The sequence below is a fragment of the Eubalaena glacialis genome, chromosome 5 (assembly GCF_028564815.1).
Source record: "Eubalaena glacialis isolate mEubGla1 chromosome 5, mEubGla1.1.hap2.+ XY, whole genome shotgun sequence".
NCBI lineage: Eukaryota > Metazoa > Chordata > Mammalia > Artiodactyla > Balaenidae > Eubalaena > Eubalaena glacialis.
This window is the reverse complement of record NC_083720.1, coordinates 123,480,586-123,502,050: the sequence shown is the minus strand read 5'-3', so window position 1 is coordinate 123,502,050 and position 21,465 is coordinate 123,480,586. Positions and strand designations below refer to the sequence as shown.

General features: G+C 35.7%; 1 protein-coding gene across 6 annotated transcripts in view; it reads right to left on the bottom strand.

Moving 5' to 3' along the window:
* Positions 1-21,465, bottom strand: part of INPP4B (inositol polyphosphate-4-phosphatase type II B) — a 752,704-nt gene that overhangs the window by 384,715 nt on the left and 346,524 nt on the right. For all 6 annotated transcript variants that reach the window (XM_061192573.1, XM_061192572.1, XM_061192579.1 and 3 more), the window contains one exon: positions 9,655-9,720. The gene's annotated coding sequence lies outside the window, so the exon portion shown is untranslated. The remainder of the gene's footprint in view (positions 1-9,654; positions 9,721-21,465) is intronic.

Genomic DNA, 21,465 nt, shown 5'->3' with positions numbered 1-21,465 from the left:
ACGCTGCTGCGGCAACGGCGTTTCCTCTTACAAAATGATGCAATAACATTTTTCACCAGCTTTCTTGAGGTATAATTGACAAATGTAATGTGTATATTTAAAGGGTGCAAAGTGATGATTTGATAAAGTGATGTAATAACGTTTAAGGAACACCCTAACTAGGCAACAAAGTGATCTCAAATATTTTAATGAGTGTGAGGCCCTCTCCCTGTGTCAGGGGACAACAAATTAATGAGTTGTGCAAAGTATGTGTAATGAAAAAATGACATGAAAGGAAGGTATACACGTGATTTATCACATGCTCTGACCAGGGTATATAAGCATCTCTCTACACATGCTGATATTCATACTCAGGATCTTGTCTTGAACAGCAAACCAAAGTCACCACCCCTGACACCATGAGCCATTACAGGGACTATTACGGAGGCCTGGGCTTCAGCTATGTTGGCTTTGGTGGCCTGGGCTTTGGTAATGGCTTTGGATGTGGCAGCTTCTGCAGACTGGGCTATGGATGTGACTTCAGAGACTAGGGGTATGGCTCTGGTTATGGAAGCTTCGAATATGTCTGCCATGGCCACCCATCCTTCTATGGAAGATATGGATTTTCTAGCTTCTGCTGAAATCCTACCCCAGGAGCCCAACAGCTGAAATTATAGGGGGCTTTCCAAATTGTGATCTCAAAAACTAGACAACAAAGATCATGCTGGAGTTATTGCACAAAAATATCTAGCTTCTCAGAATTTTGGACAATTTTTCAATATACTCCTGTATCTCCATCACAATCCTAGAATCCTCTAATTTTGCTTTTATAACTGATAGGGATTATCCATTCACCTTCCAATAAAACATTAAATTTGAAACAAACAAACAAACAAATAACAAACAAGAAAGTTTCAAAATCCTTATGAACACTGTCACACATGTACACCCAAGGCCAGTTAAATACCACCTGCTCAAGCAAAACTAAAACTGAAGTGTCAGCTATGTCTGCAGGCCATTTCTAACATAGACATCAGAAGTTATTCACTCACAGAACTGACTGAATTCCTTATGAGGATACATTTCAGGTTCAAATTAGTATTGACTGAATTAGCTATAGTTTCTGATGATTAATTGCTCGTTTTCTTTTGAAATCTGAAATTTCAAAGTAAGACAGATAATGAATTTAATTAAAATTTTATCTTCTGCTTTTTCTTATGACAGGCAAGAATAAATGTGTATTCGTGATGATTGTAATTTCACTTTAACTCTCCAGAGACATTCATAGAGTGCCTGAGGTTATCTACAAAGACTATAATATGACATAACTAAGTTTTCTCATTCATATTGCAGATGATCAGTCTGAATTCTTTCACTGCAAGCAGTTTCTTTACACACAAATGTGTACACAATCACACATTCTACCTAAAATATTTACTCAATAAAACTGCACCACAATAAGAGCAAACATAGGTATTCAAAAATTTTAAAAAGAGGAAAAGAAAAAGAAAATTTAATTGCTAAACTTGAATTGGGAAGAATATCTACAAAAAGAACAAGGCTGAGTAGTGAAGTTCCAAGTCATTGTTCCACCTGCAAATTCATTTAGAGTTTCTCTGGTGCCTCTCATGCAACTAAAAGAAATCATGGATTAATTTAATGAATTCCTCTATAACATGGGCTAATCTTCTGTGATCAGCTGGAGTAAATGAAGGATTATTACTGAGGCAGTATGGTATTTAAGCTCAGATTTTATGTGAAAAGTATGTCATTAACTTATGCTTGAATACTGAATAAAAATTTTTCCTTCCCCATCTTTTCAATCTCAGGATGAAGCTCTCCAACTTTTAGGATTGTTTTGATCCCACATGTAAGGAAAAGTAAGGAAAGGAAATACCATAATCATTAGTTCATGTGACATGTATTTATTGAGCATCTACTACACAGAATGTAATGCTGTAAATAGAAAAATTTCCTTATATATTCTGTCTTTGCCAGAGTACTAATTTTCAATCCTTAAATAGCATAACCAACATAACATCCACCTCTGCATGCTTCTCTCCCTCTTTCTCCACCCCTCTACTCCCCACACCCCTCTATCTCCCACCCTGTAACATTTTAGCACTTAATACTCCCTGGCTCTTTTCCCTTTAGTGAACTACTCTGGGAATTTCTTCACCAGTTGTTTTTCCTTCGTCTGGCAAGTTAGTAAGTCTGTCTTTGTTTGACTATTTCTTGCTGTTGTGTTCTGGAATCTTTTATAATTTAACTCTATTTTAGTCTAGCATGCATATCTGAATCCCTATTACAGTAATTTAGCATGAATGACATTGTAGCAAAGTGGTGAAGAGAGCTATTTATGGACCCAGACTACCCAGGCTCTGCCACTTTGAGACCTTGGGCAATTAACTCAACCGTATTATTCCTTAGTTACCTCATCATATGCTGGTAAAATGGTAATACCTGTCTAACAAATTGTGGAGAGAAGTAAATAAATTAACATATGCAAAACTTTTAGGTATTCCATTTCTAGCAGAAATGGACCAAAGCAACTGAATACTATATGTCCCACTGATCAGAAGTAGATACAAAAAGCAAGGTACCTGAGCATTTTGATAAATAAACAAAAGCAGGAAAATTGTAAGAAGGAGCTATAACTTGAAGAATTAAATCACACGAGGGTGAAGTTTTCATTTCCCCTCTGTTTCCTTATAGTTTTGACCTGAAGGCAGTCCTTATTTTTTTGACATGGGCCATAAAACTGTGACAGGTTTAAAAGAATTTAAATCATATAAGCATGTTTTCAGAACATAACAGTATTAAACTAGAATTTAATTACAGAAAAAAATCTGAAAATACAAATATTTGGGAAATAGGCAACACATTCCTATATAACCACTGGGCCAAAGAGGACATCACAAAAGTAATTAGAAAATAATTTGAATTATGAAAGTAAAAAATAATATCAAAATTTGTCAAATGCAACAACTAAAGTAGTGCTTACAGAAATTTAGTAAGCTACTCTTAGAAAAGTCTCAAATCTATGATTTAAGCTGCCATCTTAGAAAACTAGAAAGAGTGCATTAAACTCAAAGCAAGCAGAAGAAGAGAATAATATAAATAAAAGCAAAATCAATGGGATTGAAAATTAAAACAATTGAGAAAATCAATAAATCCAAAAGCTGTTTCTTCGCAAAGATAAATAAAATTGATACACTTCTAGCCAGACTGACCAAGAAAAAAGAGAGAAGCTATAAATTACCAATAAACTACATTTCAATTTTAAAAAAAGGTGTAACTTAGATAAAATTGAACACTTTCTTGAACAAAAACTACTAAATCTCACTCAAGCAGAAATGTATAACCTGAATAGCTCTGTACCTATTACAAAACTTGAATTCATACTTAAAAACTACAAATAAAACTCCAGGCTAGATGACTTTCCTGATGAATGGTACTAAAAATTTGAAGAACAAAAAACAAAAATATACACAAACTCTTTGAGGAAACAAAAATATACACAAACTCTTTGAGAAAACCAAAAGTGGGGAATAATTTCCAACTCATTTTATGATGCCAGCATTAACCTAATGCAAAATCAAAGACACTGTAAGGAAAAAAAAAAAGACCAATATCTCTCATGAACTTAGACTCACAAAAACATTATCAACAAAACCTTAGCTATAGCAAATCTAATTCAAAAGTATGTAAGAGGGGTTTATTTTAGAATAAACCAGTATACAGAGGGGTTTATCTAGGAATTAAAAACTAGTTCAACATTCAAAAATCTCTCAATGTAATTCACTATATCAACAGAATAAAAAACAAAAACATATGATCATCTCAAAGATGCAGAAAAAGTAACTAACAAAATTCAATGTACAGAAAATAAAAAACTCTCATCCAGAAAATTAAAAACAAACAAACAAAATACCTCTCAATTTAGGAATAGAATGGAAGTACTTTAGCTTGATAATGGCCATCTACAAAAATGCCACAGCTATCATCATAACTGGATAATAAAAGACTCAGTACTTTGCTGCTAAGGTCAGGAATAAGGTAAGAATTTCCACTCTCATCTTTCCTCTTCAATATCACACTGGAGGTCATGACCAATGCAACAAGGCAAGAAAAACATACAAGACATACAGATTGGAGGGGCTTCCCTGGTGGCGCAGTGGTTGAGAATCTGCCTGCCAATGCAGGGGACACGGGTTCGAGCCCTGGTCTGGGAAGATCCCACACGCCACAGAGCAACTGGGCCCATGAGCCACAATTACTGAGCCTGCGCGTCTGGAGCCTGTGCTCTGCAACAAGAGAGGCTGCGATAATGAGAGGCCCGCGCACCGCGATGAAGAGTGGCCCCCACTTGCCGCAACTAGAGAAAGCCCTCGCACAGAAACGAAGACCCAACACAGCCGTAAATAATAAATTAAAAAAAAAAAAAAAAAAAAGACATACAGATTGGAAAGGAACAACTAATGTTGTCTCTTTGCAGACAACACGATTATCTATGTAGAAAATAACCAAAAATATCTACCAAAAAAGCTAGAAATAATCAGTTCATCAAAGTTGCACAATATAAGGGCAATATACAAAAATCAGTTATCTATAAACTGCCAATGAAAAACGGAAAAATAAAGTTTTTTAAAGTACCATTTATTATAGTACCAAAAAACATAAAAACATTTAGAAATAAATCAAACAAAATATGTACAGGATCTGTATGCTATAAATCTATAAAACATTGATAAAAGAAAATAAGATAAAATCAAATGAAGATATATACAATGTTCATGGATTGAAAGGCTCATTATTGTTAAGATATCGATATTTTCTAAACTGATCTATATATCATTAGGAAAATACAAATTAAAATTGTAATGAGCTATTATTATGTGCCTACTAGAATGGTATAATTAAACATTTTTAAAATTGTCAATATCAATCTCTGACAAGGATGTGGACCAACTGGAATTCTTGTCCATTGCTGGTGGGAAGGCAAAATAGCACAACCACTTTGGAAAAAAGTCTGGCAGTTTCTTATAAAGTTAAACATAACCTGGGTCATATCATATGACCCAGCAAGCTTGCTCCTGATTATTTACTTAAGAGAAATAAAACATGATCACAGAATAACATGTTTTTTTAAAACTAAAAACTCAAAACAAAATAAATGGATAATCACACCAAAGCAAATCCATACAATGGAATATTACTCAGCAATAAAAAGGAATAAATCACTGATACCCACAAAACTCGGTGAATCTTAAGCACATTATTGTAAGTGAAGGAAGCCAGACTCAGAGTGCTCCATTCTGTATGATTCAATTTACATGGCATTCTGGAAAAGGCAAATTATAGAAACAGAAAACAGTTCAGTGGTTTCTAATGGTTAGAAGTGAGCAGGAGAGGTTGACCATAAAGGTGTAGAAAAGAGAAGATTATAGGTGATGTAACTGTTCTGTATCTTGATTGTGGAGTGAGTATATGACTGCTTACATTTGTCAAAAATTCTAGAACTGCACACCAAAAAGTATGAATTTTACTGTGTGCAAATTTTAAAACAGTGAAACAAAAGAAGATATTAGAAAATATAGCATGTGGTCAATAAATATTACTAGCATTATCAATTTTAATAATATTTACTATTAACATGGTTAGACAAGTGGAAGATGGCCTTAGAGAGGTACAATTGGAATGCTTTGATAATAACCATTCAATCAGGAGGAATGCAGAGACATAAATGGAAGCAAAAAGAAATCCATTCCAAAGGAGTAAGAAGAATAAACTGGGAAACAAATATTGACTTATGGGAGCCAAGAGTCCAAATTATCAAGACTTAAGTGATAAACTTAAGTTTGATATGAATGGACCTCAATAAATAGGGGCACCCTTGAGTTTGGGGTGGGGGATAAGGAAGCAGTAGAAAGGGCTTCTGGGGAGGGGCAACTCTCAGCATCACATGTGTATCCAAGTCATAAATCAAGGAAGGATACCCAAAGTAAGGCAAGGACACAGGGAAATAGATGCAGGCAGGTGTCCTGGGAATCAGGGCACCTCGACCACTGGGTGCAGAGCCAGGCTCCTGACTGCAAGGTACACAGCAGCCAAAACTAAGGAGAGATTCAGAAAGCCAACCAGACTCAGACAACTGATGTGACTGCAGCCTGGTGTTCAATGGCAAAAATTCATACCACCAGTAACCCAGACACCAGTGTGCAAGCAAGCAGCAAACACTGCCAGTGGTCTACTCCTTTGATGAGATTTTTGGTAAAAGGGTAACAAAATGGAGTGGAGGATGGAAGTAAAGAGCCATTAACATACTATGTGGCTGGGATCTCATTGGCTCCGTGTTCAGGGTCACTTTCTAGACAGGGAACAAGGAACAGTGCTTGAACACAAAACAAAACAAAACAAAAATCAAAGGAGGTAAGAGAATTATCTCAGCAGATACCTCAGTCTGATATCTCAGACTGCTTCATGGGGGAGGTGATATTTGGTCAGACTTTAAGAGATATGTACATCAAAAAGATGGGTATAGATAAAAGGAAGTGGGGGGGGGAAGAAGGGAGGGAGAATGAAAGAAAACAAGGAAGAAAATATTGAAAGTGGAGGCAGTGCAAGCAAAGACCTAAGGCCACAAATGTACAATATGCATAAATAACAGGAAATGAGCTAGTCTGATGGGAGGAGAGTGCACGGAACAGCAGCAGGAAGTGGGTACACTATCATTGAATGAAATCATTCACAGGGAGGCATAACCACTTCTGCTTCAGATGTTAGACATGGTGTTTGTAAGCCAGAAGATAGGACAATCTGGGTTACCTACTTCCTGCCCTGTTAGTTCACAGCCTCACTCAAATTAAACAAATATGAATTGAGCAACTCTCATGCCTAACCAGCATGCAAGTACTGTAATTCAGAAATAATATATGTCACTAATACCTTTAAGTGGGATTTACAATCTGGACAACAGAATCCAAAATACCCACCAGAAAGAAAAATAGCTTAAGGAAAAGGATTAATGAATCTGCCTTCCAATCTTTGCCTCCAAGGCACAGAATCAACAAGCACTTTCTGAATGTATGGTATTGGTATTCTGTGCTAGACATTTATATATATTCTCAAATTTAGCTTTGTTTCCTTTTGACTTTTTCTCTTCTTTCCTTTCTTTCTAGAACTGACTATATCTAGTCAGTGGATAAGTCAAGAGACAAATAAGAAAGAAACCACATTGCAAACTAAGATTTTAAAATTTCACTTTAAAGATGGGTAAACGGAGATTGAGAACAGTTGGAAAATTTGTCCAGGATCAAACAGGGAACAAGTTAGGGAGCTGGGATTTAACTTCAGCTTCAAAACTTTAAAACTATTGTTTTTACACTGAGCAAAATCTAGTCCCTGAAAATTACAATTTATAGAAATTAAAAGACTTGTCATTTGGTTGAGAAAATTCCTCCTGAAAGAGGAAACAGTAAAGTTCCATTTCATGCCACAAAATATGTTCCCCAGGCACCAACTCATTTTAAGATAGGTGATTATTCAATCTGGCTGTAATATTACCATTTCTATTTTCCTCCCTACTTTTATGTTTTCATGTTGATCATTTTACTTTCTTTTCCTTTTTTTTAAGCCATTTTCAATTAAGATTTCTAATTAGCTTCCAAATTTGAGACACATCTCTAGTACAAAGCAAATGGCAGGAGTAGTAATTAAGGGACAGATGTCTCTTGTCTTTCTGGGGATGAAACAAGGCTTTTTTCCTAAGTTATGAAATACTAGGGAATTTTTCATGATTTTTTTCTTATTTTTAATTATAGTTAACTGATTTGAGAGATACTGAATTGATCTAAAAAAGTCAACATCCTTTCCAACACAGATGCTGAGAACCTCTCTTCTGGGATAATCTTAGTTTAACTCTCACGCTCTGAGTCCTTGAAACTTTTATTGCTGCAAATACAAAATCTCCACATTTTATATGAAATCAAATCATTTCTTTAGGTGCTAAAGTAGGCACTACCTCAAGTTATCTTCCTCACTTTCAGACTCTTAAAACTTAGGTGAATTTTACAAATCAAGAAGAATAAGCATAAGATTCAGAGCAGCTAAGAGGCAGACAGTATTTTTTGTGGTTTTCCTTTGTTTGATTTAAGAAAACAAATATTACTAACACTAACACTGAAAATTACTTAGTAAGCTCTTACTCCAGTGCTCCTTACTGGTACTTAAGGCAGTATTTTCACATGCAAAGTATAATCAGGATTTAAAGCAGTTAACCATATAATTCAGGTCAAGAAAAATCTTCTGCCTTAAAAAGCTAAACCACTGAAGCAAACATTTATTTATTAATATTTTCTTCTGGCTTGAATTATCCAGATTCTAGAAAATTATCAAACATAATTTCATGTGCATAGCCATAAAATAGGTCAAGTGACCTAAATGCAGGCCAGCCTCAGGAGTATAAGGAACCCCTTAAAATATATATTTCTAAGAGAGAAAATTCTGAAACATTTTCTAATATAAACCTGGAAATACTGGTTAAATATTAAGTTCAATAACAGCACACATACACACAAAACACATACACAGAACTTCCCAGAAACTATAACATGTTAATGTGTATTTAAATCTCCTGAGAGTGGTACAGTATTCAGAAATTTTCAAACCTTCTTGACCCCAAACCATTTTATACAGAACATGTTATGGAACTAGTATTTGGACACATTGAGAACCTCTTTGCACAGTCATAAGCCCTTTACACTCTACTTTGGCAGGAGATGTAGAAGGGTGGGGTTGGGTGGCAGATTTGAAAGCTTCTATATTCAGGGGACCAGCAGAGAACACCAAATGACATAGCACAGAAATGCCAAGGGCAGAAAGTGGCCAAGCAGAGCCGGTCTGAAGACACTTTACCCGAGCCATTAAGGCCCTATGGGACTGGGCCCGTTACCATATTCACGTTCATCCCATTTTCAACCCAGCTTCATCTTATACTTGTCTCCACCTCTGTGACTTTGCTACAGCCACTTTATTCTTTTTTTCAGTCACGTTCTTTATTCACTGCTGTTCCATCTGCCTGGGACTCTTTTCCTTACACTTCAGCTCTTAGTTGAAATATCATCTTCCAAAGAAACACCTCTGTCTAGTCCATCTACAGTAGATTCTCCCCCTTATTTCCCAATATTTTCTCCTATAGAACTCTGCAATTTCTCTTCATAGCATTTATCACAATTTTTATTCACATATTGATATTGCTTATTTATTTCATGTCACTTTCACTGGATTGTAAGCACCATGAGGGTGGGAATGGACCATGCCTGTTTGGTCCAAGTTTATAAAATCACCAAATACCTCATAGATGAGTGTTTGCCATATAGCAGGCCTTTAACGAATATGTGTTGATTTAATAATAAATAATACTAATTAGTTCATTCCTTTACACGTCTACCTAGGCCTGGCCTAACTGAAACCTTCAGAATTGATTTAAAGTGTACATAGAAATCAGTTCTTCTTTAGGATATGGTCAGCCATCTGCAATATGCAGTCACACACATTCTAAGACACCAAACTGGCTTTTCTGGAAAATATTTTTAATAATAGGACCTATAAGTTTGACTTAATCATCAATCTAAATGAATATTATGGGTTAATTATTGAGAACCACTCTTGTACCTGCTTTCTTGTTGGATTCCTCAAACAGTTCTGCTCTTTGATTACTGCCTTGCTGATTTCAGAGCTCTGTAAAGAACAAAAAGACAAAACGTGAGGATTTGGTGTTTCACTGGGAACTCCTCGTTTTTAAAACACTGCTCGCTAAAATATTTAATTTGCTCGTAATGCCCATTATTCCAAACTTGAGGACTTATGTCATGATCACAAGATCCACGGAATATAGCGATTTCTTGTTTGTATTCCAAATTAATCTGCTTCGTTCAGCTCACAGAGGTCCACAAGAAGGAACTCTAGCTGACCATTATTTATTTGCTTACATGAGCCAGGCACTATTCTAAGTTAATTGATTAACTCATTTATTCCTCAGAACCACTGGGCAGGCACGGGTTAGCTCAGCAGGCATAAGTTCCTCAAATGCTACACATTCCAAAGAAAGGCCCTCCTTCAGAATTGGCCTTAGGCCAGTTCCTGGAAGATAACCTCTGAGCTCTTCGAACAGTCTGACTGATAAGAGAGTTTGTGTATATGCTAGAGGCTTCTGCTGTTCCAAGTGGATCAGATACACTTAAGGTGAACACCTGTTTTTGCTTGGGGGAGGGGAGGCTGAGGTCTGAATAGCTGAGGTCAGTCATCTGGTGCTACAGGCTTCTGTGACTGACACCTAATCAAACTCTAGGGACCAGAGCTCAGTTGAGCTTCTCTGGTTGACCACACTCCACACATGTTGTCACACACTGTTGCTGAGAGAATTAAGGGCACCCCCATATGACTCCACTGGGAAGGGACATCTGGAAGGTGGCAGCTGGACTTTGCCTCATGTGTCCTTTCCCTTTGCTGATTCTAATCTGTATCCTTTCACTGTAAGAATCCATGACTGTGAGTATAACAGCTTTTCTGAATCTTGGGAACCCTTCTAGCAAATCGTTGACACTCAGGGTGGCCTTGGTGACCCCCAACAAAACCACCCTATGAGGTAGGTACTATTATTACCCATATTTATAGACAGAGGAATTGGCGAAGAAAGGTGAGGCAACTTAGAATTCCACAGCTAGTTTAAGTGTCACTATCTAAATTTGAACCCAGTGATCTGGTTTGGGCATTTTACAACTATGACATGTGGCTTATCAAAATATTTATTATGTATCATTCAACAGATGGATCCAAAAGTGCCACTTGGTTCTTTTTCCTATTTTATTATCAGGAATGATAATTTTCAAATTGTAAATATACTATCAATTACCAAGATTTCATTTTATCTGTCAAAAAGAGAGCAATAAGTTTTACTGAGTTCAACTTGTTCTTTAACTGCCGTACTTAATTCAAAACTTTCTTCCAGTCATGTCAACAATGCAGATGCGACGTAAGATTTTCTCACTCACATCCTCATATATTTCTTCCCAATCTACATGGTTTTTAATACAGGAGGATGAAAACTACAGTCAGCTTTAAATCAAACACCAGGTTTTATTTAATTTGGAGAAAACAAACACCTTATCACAATTTTTCTGAAGATTTATAATTTTTGAGTCTGATAGATCCAGAGTTGCCTTTAAGTGGTGGAAAAAATAGTTTCATAATAGGAGAAAGTATGAGACTAATCAGTTGCTACTAAAGAAAATGTAAACCATCCACTGATTTCTAAACACAACAGATAAAATTAATATGCCAGTTATGTAAAAAAGTCATAAGTTTGCTATATTAAGCTTTTTTCAGGTAGACTCTGAAAAAAACACTTTGGTCTAGTTCATCATTAGGTGTCTGAAGTAGCTTTATTCGTTAGGCTTATTCTAACACTTGAACAAAACTGTAATTCATTATCTTATCTTTTTACATCCACCCGAAACTAAGCATTGGACTCTGTTGTACTCATAATGGATTAGAGTGTCTTGTTCCTATCACCAAAACAGACTGCACATCTCTTGATATTTTGAGGTGTCATGACATCTGCAAAAGTAATGAGTCTATCTTGCAATGTGGATGTCCAGAGGCCAATGTAGTCTCAGAGTGTCCAAACAAGCCCTTAAAATAACTTCCAAAAATACAAGTAAAGCATGTAGAGGAAGGTCAACCCATGACACAGTGATGATGAAATACATGGAATGTAAACTGGATAACCGTGCAAGTCTAAAATTTTATGATGCAGAAGGATCAATGGTGTTATGTGAGCCTGGGTCTTTCATACTTGTATTGTCCCCATTGTGTTATTATTTGTCAGCTCCCATCATGTAGCAAGAACCAATATTTACCCAAACCCACCAAAGTGTTGGCAGCCTTAAATAAATATCCCACAGAGTTAATGTAAACAGAAGTCTTATTTAACACTTATCATTACCTTCACAATAAATGATCAAATAAAATATTTGCCTTAATTAGGACACAAAAGTTTTCTTTAGAAAATAGAAAATTCTATCTTAGACAACTTCTAGATGTTCAACTAAATTGAACGTTATTGATTAGGAATAAAATATGCAATATTTAAAAAATGGAATAGACTCCATTGGGCTCCACCTTATGCTTCTTTGTTTCCTATATCCATTCTCTTGTGGCCTTAAATGGGGCTCTCATAACTCACATTTTCCCTCTACCCAGGAGTCCTGGTGTGATGCGGACATAGCCAAAGTCAGAGCTGGATATTTGCCTTTTCCATGTTGCCGCATGAAAGAAAGCTGGGCTTGAGATACCTTGTTGTGGATCCCAGATAGCCTGGTGATTCCAGGTCAAGAGCCCCCATCCATGAGAGGTTTGGGGATATTATGCCAAAGGCAGGAGCTAAGCGGGGTGGAGTTTAGGAAAGACCAGGAAGAGATAATAACTTGTATGTCAGGAAATTGTATAAGGAGGTCCTCATCAGTTCTGAAAAACTCAAATATTTGTCCCCTGAAAGATCCAGCAGTTAAAACCTGTTTCCCATTATATATATATATATATATATATGTAAATAATTACCAGAATCTATTATAATATCTATCTCTAAAATAGATGTAAAAATTTAATCCTATCTCCAAAAGCAGGTTTTTTAAATCTTACTTTTGTTCTTCAATTTCCATCCCTTATTGTAAAAACAAAATAGAATTTAGCTGACAATGAGATTATTCTCAAGTGTTGAAGATCTTCACATCAACTAAAAACGTACAAAAATTTTTCTGTAAGAATTAATAAAATGGTTCAAGAAAAGTTTCAGGATGCAAGATAAATTTGTAACAATAATTTTTCTATACAATAACAAAAAGTAAATAAACAAAAAGTAAAATTTTTTAAATAAATAAATGCAGCTCCCAATAGCATCAATAATCCTGACACACTACAGCAGTAACAACAGAATCAATAAAGTACTTATGAATAACTCTGTAAAGAAAATTATAAAAAGCTATAAAGGAAATAAGGAACTATAACACATGCATGAGTGGGAAAATATTTACAACATAATCTTTGCTTCTTCCCAAATTAATTTGTATTTTTAGCATAATTCCAATCAAAATTCTAGTATGGATAATTTCAGATTCTGTTAAAACTTTCTAAAGTTAACGTGACGAAAGAGTCATGGGACTTCCCTGGTGGTGCAGTGGTTAAGAATCCGCCTGCCAACGCAGGGGACACAGGTTCGAGCCCTGGTCCAGGAATATCCCACATGCCGTGGAGCAACTAAGGCTGTGTGCTGCAACTACTGAGCTTGCGCTCTAGAGCCCACGAGCCACAACTTCTGAGCCCACGTGCCACAACTACTGAAGCCCATGCACCTAGAGCCCATGTTCCACAAGAAGAGAAGCCACCGCAATAAGAAGCCCATGCACCGCAACAGAGTAGCCCCCGCTCGCCGCAACTAGAGAAAGCCCGCGCGCAGCAACAAAGACCCAACACAGACAAAAATAAATAAAATAAATAAATTTATAAAAACAAAAAAAGAGTATAGGTCATAAAGAAAATTCTGAATATAAATATTAATGAGATGCTTTGTTCTACCTAATGATAAAATATATTGTTGTGACACAACATTTAACGTAGAGCAGAACTGGCATAGAAACTGACATACAGAATAGTGGGAAAATATAGGTATCCCAGAAACATCCTATTTTATGCATTCATTCAACATATATATAATGCCAAGCACTATGCTAGTTATTAAAGGGAAAACACAACTCCTGCCCTCAGAAAGATTGATGGGGAAAAAAATAGCTATTTTCATTATGATAGAAATGGAGACAAAGGGGCATAGGACTTTATGAATTCATATAGAAAGGGAATCTAAATTCAGTGTATGACAAAATGAGCACCACCAATTAATGAGAAAGAAACTGTTCAATAAATAATGTTGAGATAATTGCCTATCTTTTTAGAATAAAATCTAATATATCCCATTAGACATAGATATAAATTGCAGCTATATTATGGAATTAAATACAAATGAAATGTAACATAAAGAAATGAATAAAAGTGGAATTGATTATTTATATGCCTCTTTGGAGAGGGCAAGTCTACTTCTGAAGTATCTAAGTGCTAAAAGAAATTAGAAAGAAAATGTCAGGTAGATTGGACTATGTAAAAAAATTTCCCTAAGTTTAAAAAAAGTTAAAAAGCAAAGCAGATGTGAAATTATTCGCAACAAATGCAATACACCAAAATCTGTTTTATATAAACACTAAATACCAAAATACCAAAGGGTACTTCAAAATGAAGAAACAACTCATTAACGAACACATGGAAAAAATGTTCAGCCTCATTAGTACTCAAGGAAATAACCATTAAAACAATGACCTATAATATTTCATCTAACAAACTGGCAAAGAAGAGAAAACGTTCATCCTTGATGCCATTTTGAAATTACTTTGAATGCCACTTTCCTATAACCCCTAAGAACTCTAAAAGTATTCCTACCTTGTCGCAGAAAATCTAGGAAGCATTCTTACCATATATAATTCATACAAGATGCTCATTTCGGACACACTCTATTTTAACACCCACTGAACCATAATACCCTTTAGGTAAGACCATCAAATATTCATCATGGTATTACAGGTACCATGCCCAGTACAAGGGAGGCATGCAATAAACGTTCTGAATGTTGAACAGATGAACTAACAGGCTTGTTTTTTCATCATTAAAATAAATAAAAGTGTGGCTGGTGTCTCAAAAATATGTTTTCATACCCTTTGACCTAGTAATTCTAATTCTGAGTTTTTATCTAGGGAAGTAAACCCAAATAGAGAAAAAAAAAAGTGTATACATAAAGAATTACCACAATAGGACAAATCTAGAAACAGCCAGAATATTCAAATATAGAGGACTCTTTGAAAATATTGTGTTACATTAATTTGGTGTAATACTATGTCACTATTAAAAAGAAGAATTTAGAATCCAGGTTTAGAAAAGCTTATGCCAAAATATTAAAAGTAAAAAGCAGGTTTTAAAGTTGTATATCTCTTATATAACAGGTGTAGTATAGCAAGTATGACTCAGCATAAAATCCCACCTTCATTAACTGTAGCTGCACGAACAACTTACTTAGCCTCTTCAAGTCTCAGTTTCCTCATTTATAAAATGGAAGAGTAGTGACAATATTGCCTATTTAAAAAGCTGTTCTTTTTAATTAAAATCAAATTAGATAATTCAAATAGTGTTAATAGCACCTATTACATAACACATATTCAGTAATCACAGACATAGCTTTTATTTGAACTATTAAACAAAAATAAAGCATACGCACACCAGAAAGTCCAGATGCTAATATTTCAATGCATTGGCAGCAATTATCATGTGGTGGATTTGTCTGTTCACTACCTTTGGAACACCTCTCCTACACTTGGGAAATTTCCACATTCCATGTTTACACATCACAATGACGGATGCCCAAAATCCACTTCTCAGTCTTCCTTACATGTTAAGAGTCTAAATTATCCATGAATGGATAGATACATGGTGAGAATGCTAGAGTGAAAGCCTGTGACCAAGGCTTTTCTGATATCATACCCTTGTACAAGGCTTCAACCAATTTATTTATTTATTTATTTTTAATTGAAGTATAGTTAATTTACAATGTTGTGTTAGTTTCTGGTGTACAGCAGAGTTATTCAAATATATACTATATATATATTTTTTTCATATTCTTTTACATTACAGTTTATTACAAGATATTGAATATAGTTTCCTGAGCTATAACAGTAGGTCCTTTTTTATCTATTTTATATATAGCAGTGTGTATCTGTTAATCCAAAACCCCCAAGCCATCCCTCCCCCACTTCCCCTCCCCTTGGCAACCACAAGTCTGTTCTCTATGCCTGTGAGTCTGTTTCTGTTTTGTAAATAAGTTCGTTTGTATCATATTTTAGATTCCACACATAAGTGATATCATATGATATTTGTCTTTCTCTGTCTGGCTTACTTCTCTTAGTATGATGATCTCTATATCCATCCATGCTGCTGTAAATGGCCTTAATTCATTCTTTTTTATGGCTGAGTAATATTCCATTGTATATATGTACCACATTTTCTTTATCCATTTGTCTATTGATGGACACTTAGGTTGCTTCCATGTCTTGGCTACTGTACATAGTGCTGCAATGAGGAACATGGAGCTCATGTATCTTTTCGAGTTAGAGTTATCAACTATACTTTGGGCACATGAAGGTCTTCAGTTTAGAAGCACATGCCTCACTGAATCCATCTGGGAGCTGACATCTCTGCCAGCCTTCAGAGGCAGTGGGGGCAGAGGATCTACCATCAGGCTCACGTGAGGGCAGTGGAGCCTGTGCCAGGGGCAGGAATCAGGGGTTTGTCCTGGAGCGGTCAGTGCTCATGTGTATTTGACTGGGCTGAGAGCTCCTGAGTGGGTAGCCTCTAAGCCCGAGCCAATGTTCTTTAAGACTACAATGAGTCCTGTGCACTTGTGCCTTCATCTGCCTTTTCCTCCATCACACACACACACACACACACACATACACATACCCCTTTATATATGTATATGTATATATAATCATAGTCTATGACTATGTTGGTATAAAGATAGATACAGTATCATATAATAAAAATTCTTCCAACCTAAAAATTCTTCGTTTTCCTTCAGATTTTAAAAGAAATTAAGACATTTTCATGGGCCCATAAAAGCATTGTAAGTCACTGGCACTGTGCCTACTGGGTCCCTGATAGAAAAGTCGGCCCTACCTAATGTTTTCAGATTAATTCCTTTTCTCTTAAGCTAGCTAGCATCTATTCTGTGTTTGCAGCTACGAAACTGGATTATACAGATGACAAAACTACAGTGAAATTTTACTTTTTTTCAACTTTGTAGGAATCCTCAAATTTTTTGAAAAAGCATGTATTACTTATTAAAGGGAAGATGATGGGTTAAGAAAAAGAAGAAAATCTGACCAATTAACATATCATTGGCAGTTAACAGCCTTAAATGACAAATTTTACATGCATATCTCAGAATCTCAAGCTAGAAAGGGACTGCAAAGATCACTGCGGAGAAAATGTCATGTAGTCCTATCACCCATCTGTCATCTGAATCACCTCTACCCCACCCACCCTGACCAAGTTATCACAATCAGTGATACTGAGCTTAGTAGATCCCTCTCTCAGGAAGAAAATCAGACATTCTATCTCTTGATATCTTTGACTATTAGAAAGTTCTTCTTTAATACTGAGTCAAAATGTATTTATTCCAGAAACTTTCTCTTTTTTCCCTGAATGCATCTTCAACATCTGAGAATTCCTTATGGTCCCATCTTAGATATGCAATATCAATGCCTTGGAATCATTGCATAGCAACCCAACTCAAAAGACTTTTATATCTACTGCACACACTTGATACTTTGATTCTGTATCAGTCTATCATTCCCCTGGGTAACCTGTTGCTCCAAAGCAGAGATGTGAATTGCTAGATCAGAGAGACTGTCTCTTTTTCTTTCTCTTCAGATCACAAACTCATCATTTCTTTGACTCCCATCAGAAGAAAACAAAATTGTACTGGGCCATTGTTTTAAAAGAAATTTGGAACCCAATACAAAATTCATATGTGAGTGTTTTGGACAGGAAAACCTTTCTACTTTGTTTTCCTTGAAGCAGCTAGCTGAAATGAAATAGTGAAAACTGTACAAAACTAGGAATCTGGCAAAATAGATTCTAAGTCCTGCTTCTGCTAATAAATACTATGTACATTATAAAATCCAGGTTCCTCCATCCCTTGAGGGATAATTTAGATTCTTAACATTTGATGACTGGATTTCTAATAAAGAATTAGATCCCTAAGTCATTATCTGATTAAGTAAATTTAAAATAAAACTATTGAGCAATGTCATTGCATTCATATTTAAGATTTCCTTTTAACCAATGAACAGAAGAATTAAGTGTGACTGAAATCAAAAGTACACCATCATTAGTATCTGATCACCATCAGGTATGCTTTTTTTGTGTTCTTTGACACCATCAACAGATGACTGGATTAAGAAGATGTGATATATATTACCATATTATTCAGCTGAAACTAATGGAATGTTACTCAGCCTTAAAAAAATAATGAAATACTGCCATTCTGCAGCAACGTGGATGGACTTAGAGAATACTGTGCTTAGTGAAATAAGTCAGGCAGAGAACGACAAATACTATACGATATCACTTACATATGGAATCTAAAAAATAATACAAATGAATGTATATACAAAACAGAAACAGACTCATAGATACAGAAAACAAACTTGTGGTTACCAAAGGGGAGAGGAAACAGGGTGGGGGGTGAGGGATAAATTAGGGGTATGGGATTAACAGATACAAACTACTACATATAAAATAGATAAGCAACAAGGATACACTGTATAGCAAAGGGAATCATACCTGTTATCTTGTAATAACCTAAAATGGAATATAATTTGCAAAGATACTGAATCACTATGCTATACACCTGAAACTAACACAATATTATAAATCAATTAGATGTCAATTAAAAAAAAGTTACTGACTCATTGATCCAATTTTTGGCTGAGGGGGACAGTTAAGGAGTTCTGTTTTATATAGTCCTTCAGGAACCCAGGCTAAGGGAGACCTCACCATCTTTCAAGCAAGTGGCTTAGTCACCCTGACTATGGAATTCCAGCAGGGAGACTAGGGAAAAGAGAGAATGGGGATCACATGAGAGCTGTTTATGAGCAGGTCTGGACTGTCACATAATACGCCTGAGGGCAAGGTGGCCTGAGCAGCCATAATTCTACACCTTGCAAGGGAACCAGGATCTCTGATGGACAGCTGGCCATCTCCATCACAGTTGAGTATAATTAAAGATTTTGTGAGTCTCAGTTAGTCCAAGGCAGTTTGCATACATTTGTCTATACCAATGCCAGAGCCTAAATAATGAAGTATTGAGAGATAAGATGAATGATTTGGAATTAAGGGCTTTGGTAAAATTGGCATCACAGATAGATGAAGGTGAGGATAATCAGAATACGGTCATTATAAGCTGCAAGCACTTCTGAAAGGATAGACAACAGGGTTCCAGGAGAAATGTAGTTCTGGATGAGAAGTGTCAGAAATATCTTTGAGGCAAAAGTCATATCAGAAAAGAGAATTTTTAGGATTGTTATTTTCATAGTCATATAATAGATGTATTAAATGGTATAATGAAATAAAAATGCTCCCCAGGCTGCTATTCAGAACATTTTATGATTAGCCCCTTTCCAGTCTTCTTCTTTACTACCTCTCCACATGAGTTTTTGTCTCAGCCATTTCCACAGTGGCTTTTGTTCTGTGGTCTCTGCAAATTTCCTGTCTGAAGGCAGCTTTCATCAGGTTGCTACCCACTGGGACTTCACCAACCCAAAAAAGCCTGCTCCTATGTATGCCATATACATGCCAGGAAAAATGTTATCCTTCCCTTGGAATTCCCATATTATTTATGTAATGGTGGCTTATTATGTGGTTGTTTATTTACATGTTGCTATATGAATCTACTTTTTTTTAGCTGTAAATGTTTTCTTTTATTTATTTATTTTAATTGAAGTACAGTTGATTACAACATAGTGTTAGTTTCAGGAGCACAGCACAGCAATTCAGTTATATACATATACATACATATATATATATACATACACACACACACACACACATAACTGAACTGCCATCTTTTAGACTAGTACTTTATACCATGGTACAGAGATAAAGTCGCCAGGGATTTGGGGGGCAGATAGGGGAGGTACAGTCCCTTACTTCGTCAGTGTAAAGCAATCACCCCTTTTTCCTTAAAGCAGGGTCAGCCAGATTAAGACCCTTAAAGGTCCTGAACTTCAAAAACATTACTGTTCCCATCCCCCACCTTACGTCATTTAAAGTAAAAGCAATACTAAACTGTAAAATAAGTGTAACAAAGTCTGATAAAGTTTTTATTTTTTTCTCTAAAAAGTACATATACATACATTTCTTCAGATTCTCTTCCCTTGTAGGGTATTGCAAAATATTGAGTAGAGTTCCCTGTGCTATACAGTAGATCCTTGTTGGTTATCTATTTTATGTAAGTAGTGTGTGTATGTTAATCCCAACCTCCTAATTTATCCCACCCCCCCGCCCCCCTTTCCCCTTTGGTAACCATAAGTTTGTTTTCAATGTCTGTGAGTCTCTTTCTGTCTTGGAAATAACTTAATTTGTATCTTTAAAATTTTTTTTAGATTCTACATATAAGCGATATTATATGATATTTATCTTTCTCTGTCTGACTTACTTCACTTAGTATGATGATGTATAGGTCCATCCCTGTTGCTGCAAATGGCATTATTTCATTCTTTTTATGGCTGAATCTACATTTTTTTGACTCTTTACACTATCATATCTCCTTATATGTAGTAAGAAATTAAACTGTTATTGAGTGAATAACTGAAAAAGTCAACAGATTTACACATTAAACAAGTGGTATTTAAGCATGTTGCATACCAGAATTACTTGGGGATTCAAGAGTCTCAGTCAATATAATTGGGGTATTTTGCATTTTGAAAAAGCTACCAGATGATTTGATTTCATCAGCTTTCAGAAAAATAGATGACTGATTCTGTTAAATCTATGGTAAAACTGTTAAATCAAATTTCAGACAAAAACACAATGAGGTCATCGATTTTAACTACCCAAACATCAACAGATAGGCCTATGATTTAGCACTGGAAAGTTTAGAAAGGATTAGGATCTATTTCTTAGAAAAAGTAGTTAAAACTTTTCAAGAAAGGAGCATTTATTCTATTTTGTGTGGCCTAGTGTGTAGGAAGTAGTAAAAAAGATGACTGAGTGAGCCCCAAAGTAATAATCATCACAATAACATTACCTTTAGTACCCTCATGAGAGTGAGGGAACAAAAGAAACAGTTAAATATTAGAGAAAAAGACATATGGTGGCAATATGTCAGTATTAGTTGAGAAATCATTTTAAATTAAAATAGAGAAAGTCAATAGCCTACAAGAATCCCCGTGACTGCGTACCAAATCCCTTACTATAAGCCCAGGAATGCATGCTGTGGTTCAAAACTATAGGCGTGCATAATAAAGGGAAACAATGATACTATTGTAAGGGAAAAGGTACATATTTTTATTTGTTTAAAGTTCAACCAACTCTATCAATTTGGAGATAACACAGCTTTGAAATTTTGCTCTTTCAAGTAGCTTTGCGCACAAGCGGTAAATACTACCAGTCAAATGCCATAAACTGTCCCTATTAAAGATCATCTTTCAAAATGTGGACAGACACGCAAAGAGTGAGGATGACAGGGAGGCCCTCAAAATAGCCTACAGATGGAGTATTGTCTAGGAATCAAACGTTTTCCCCCAAAAACAACTTTCAAGATTACCT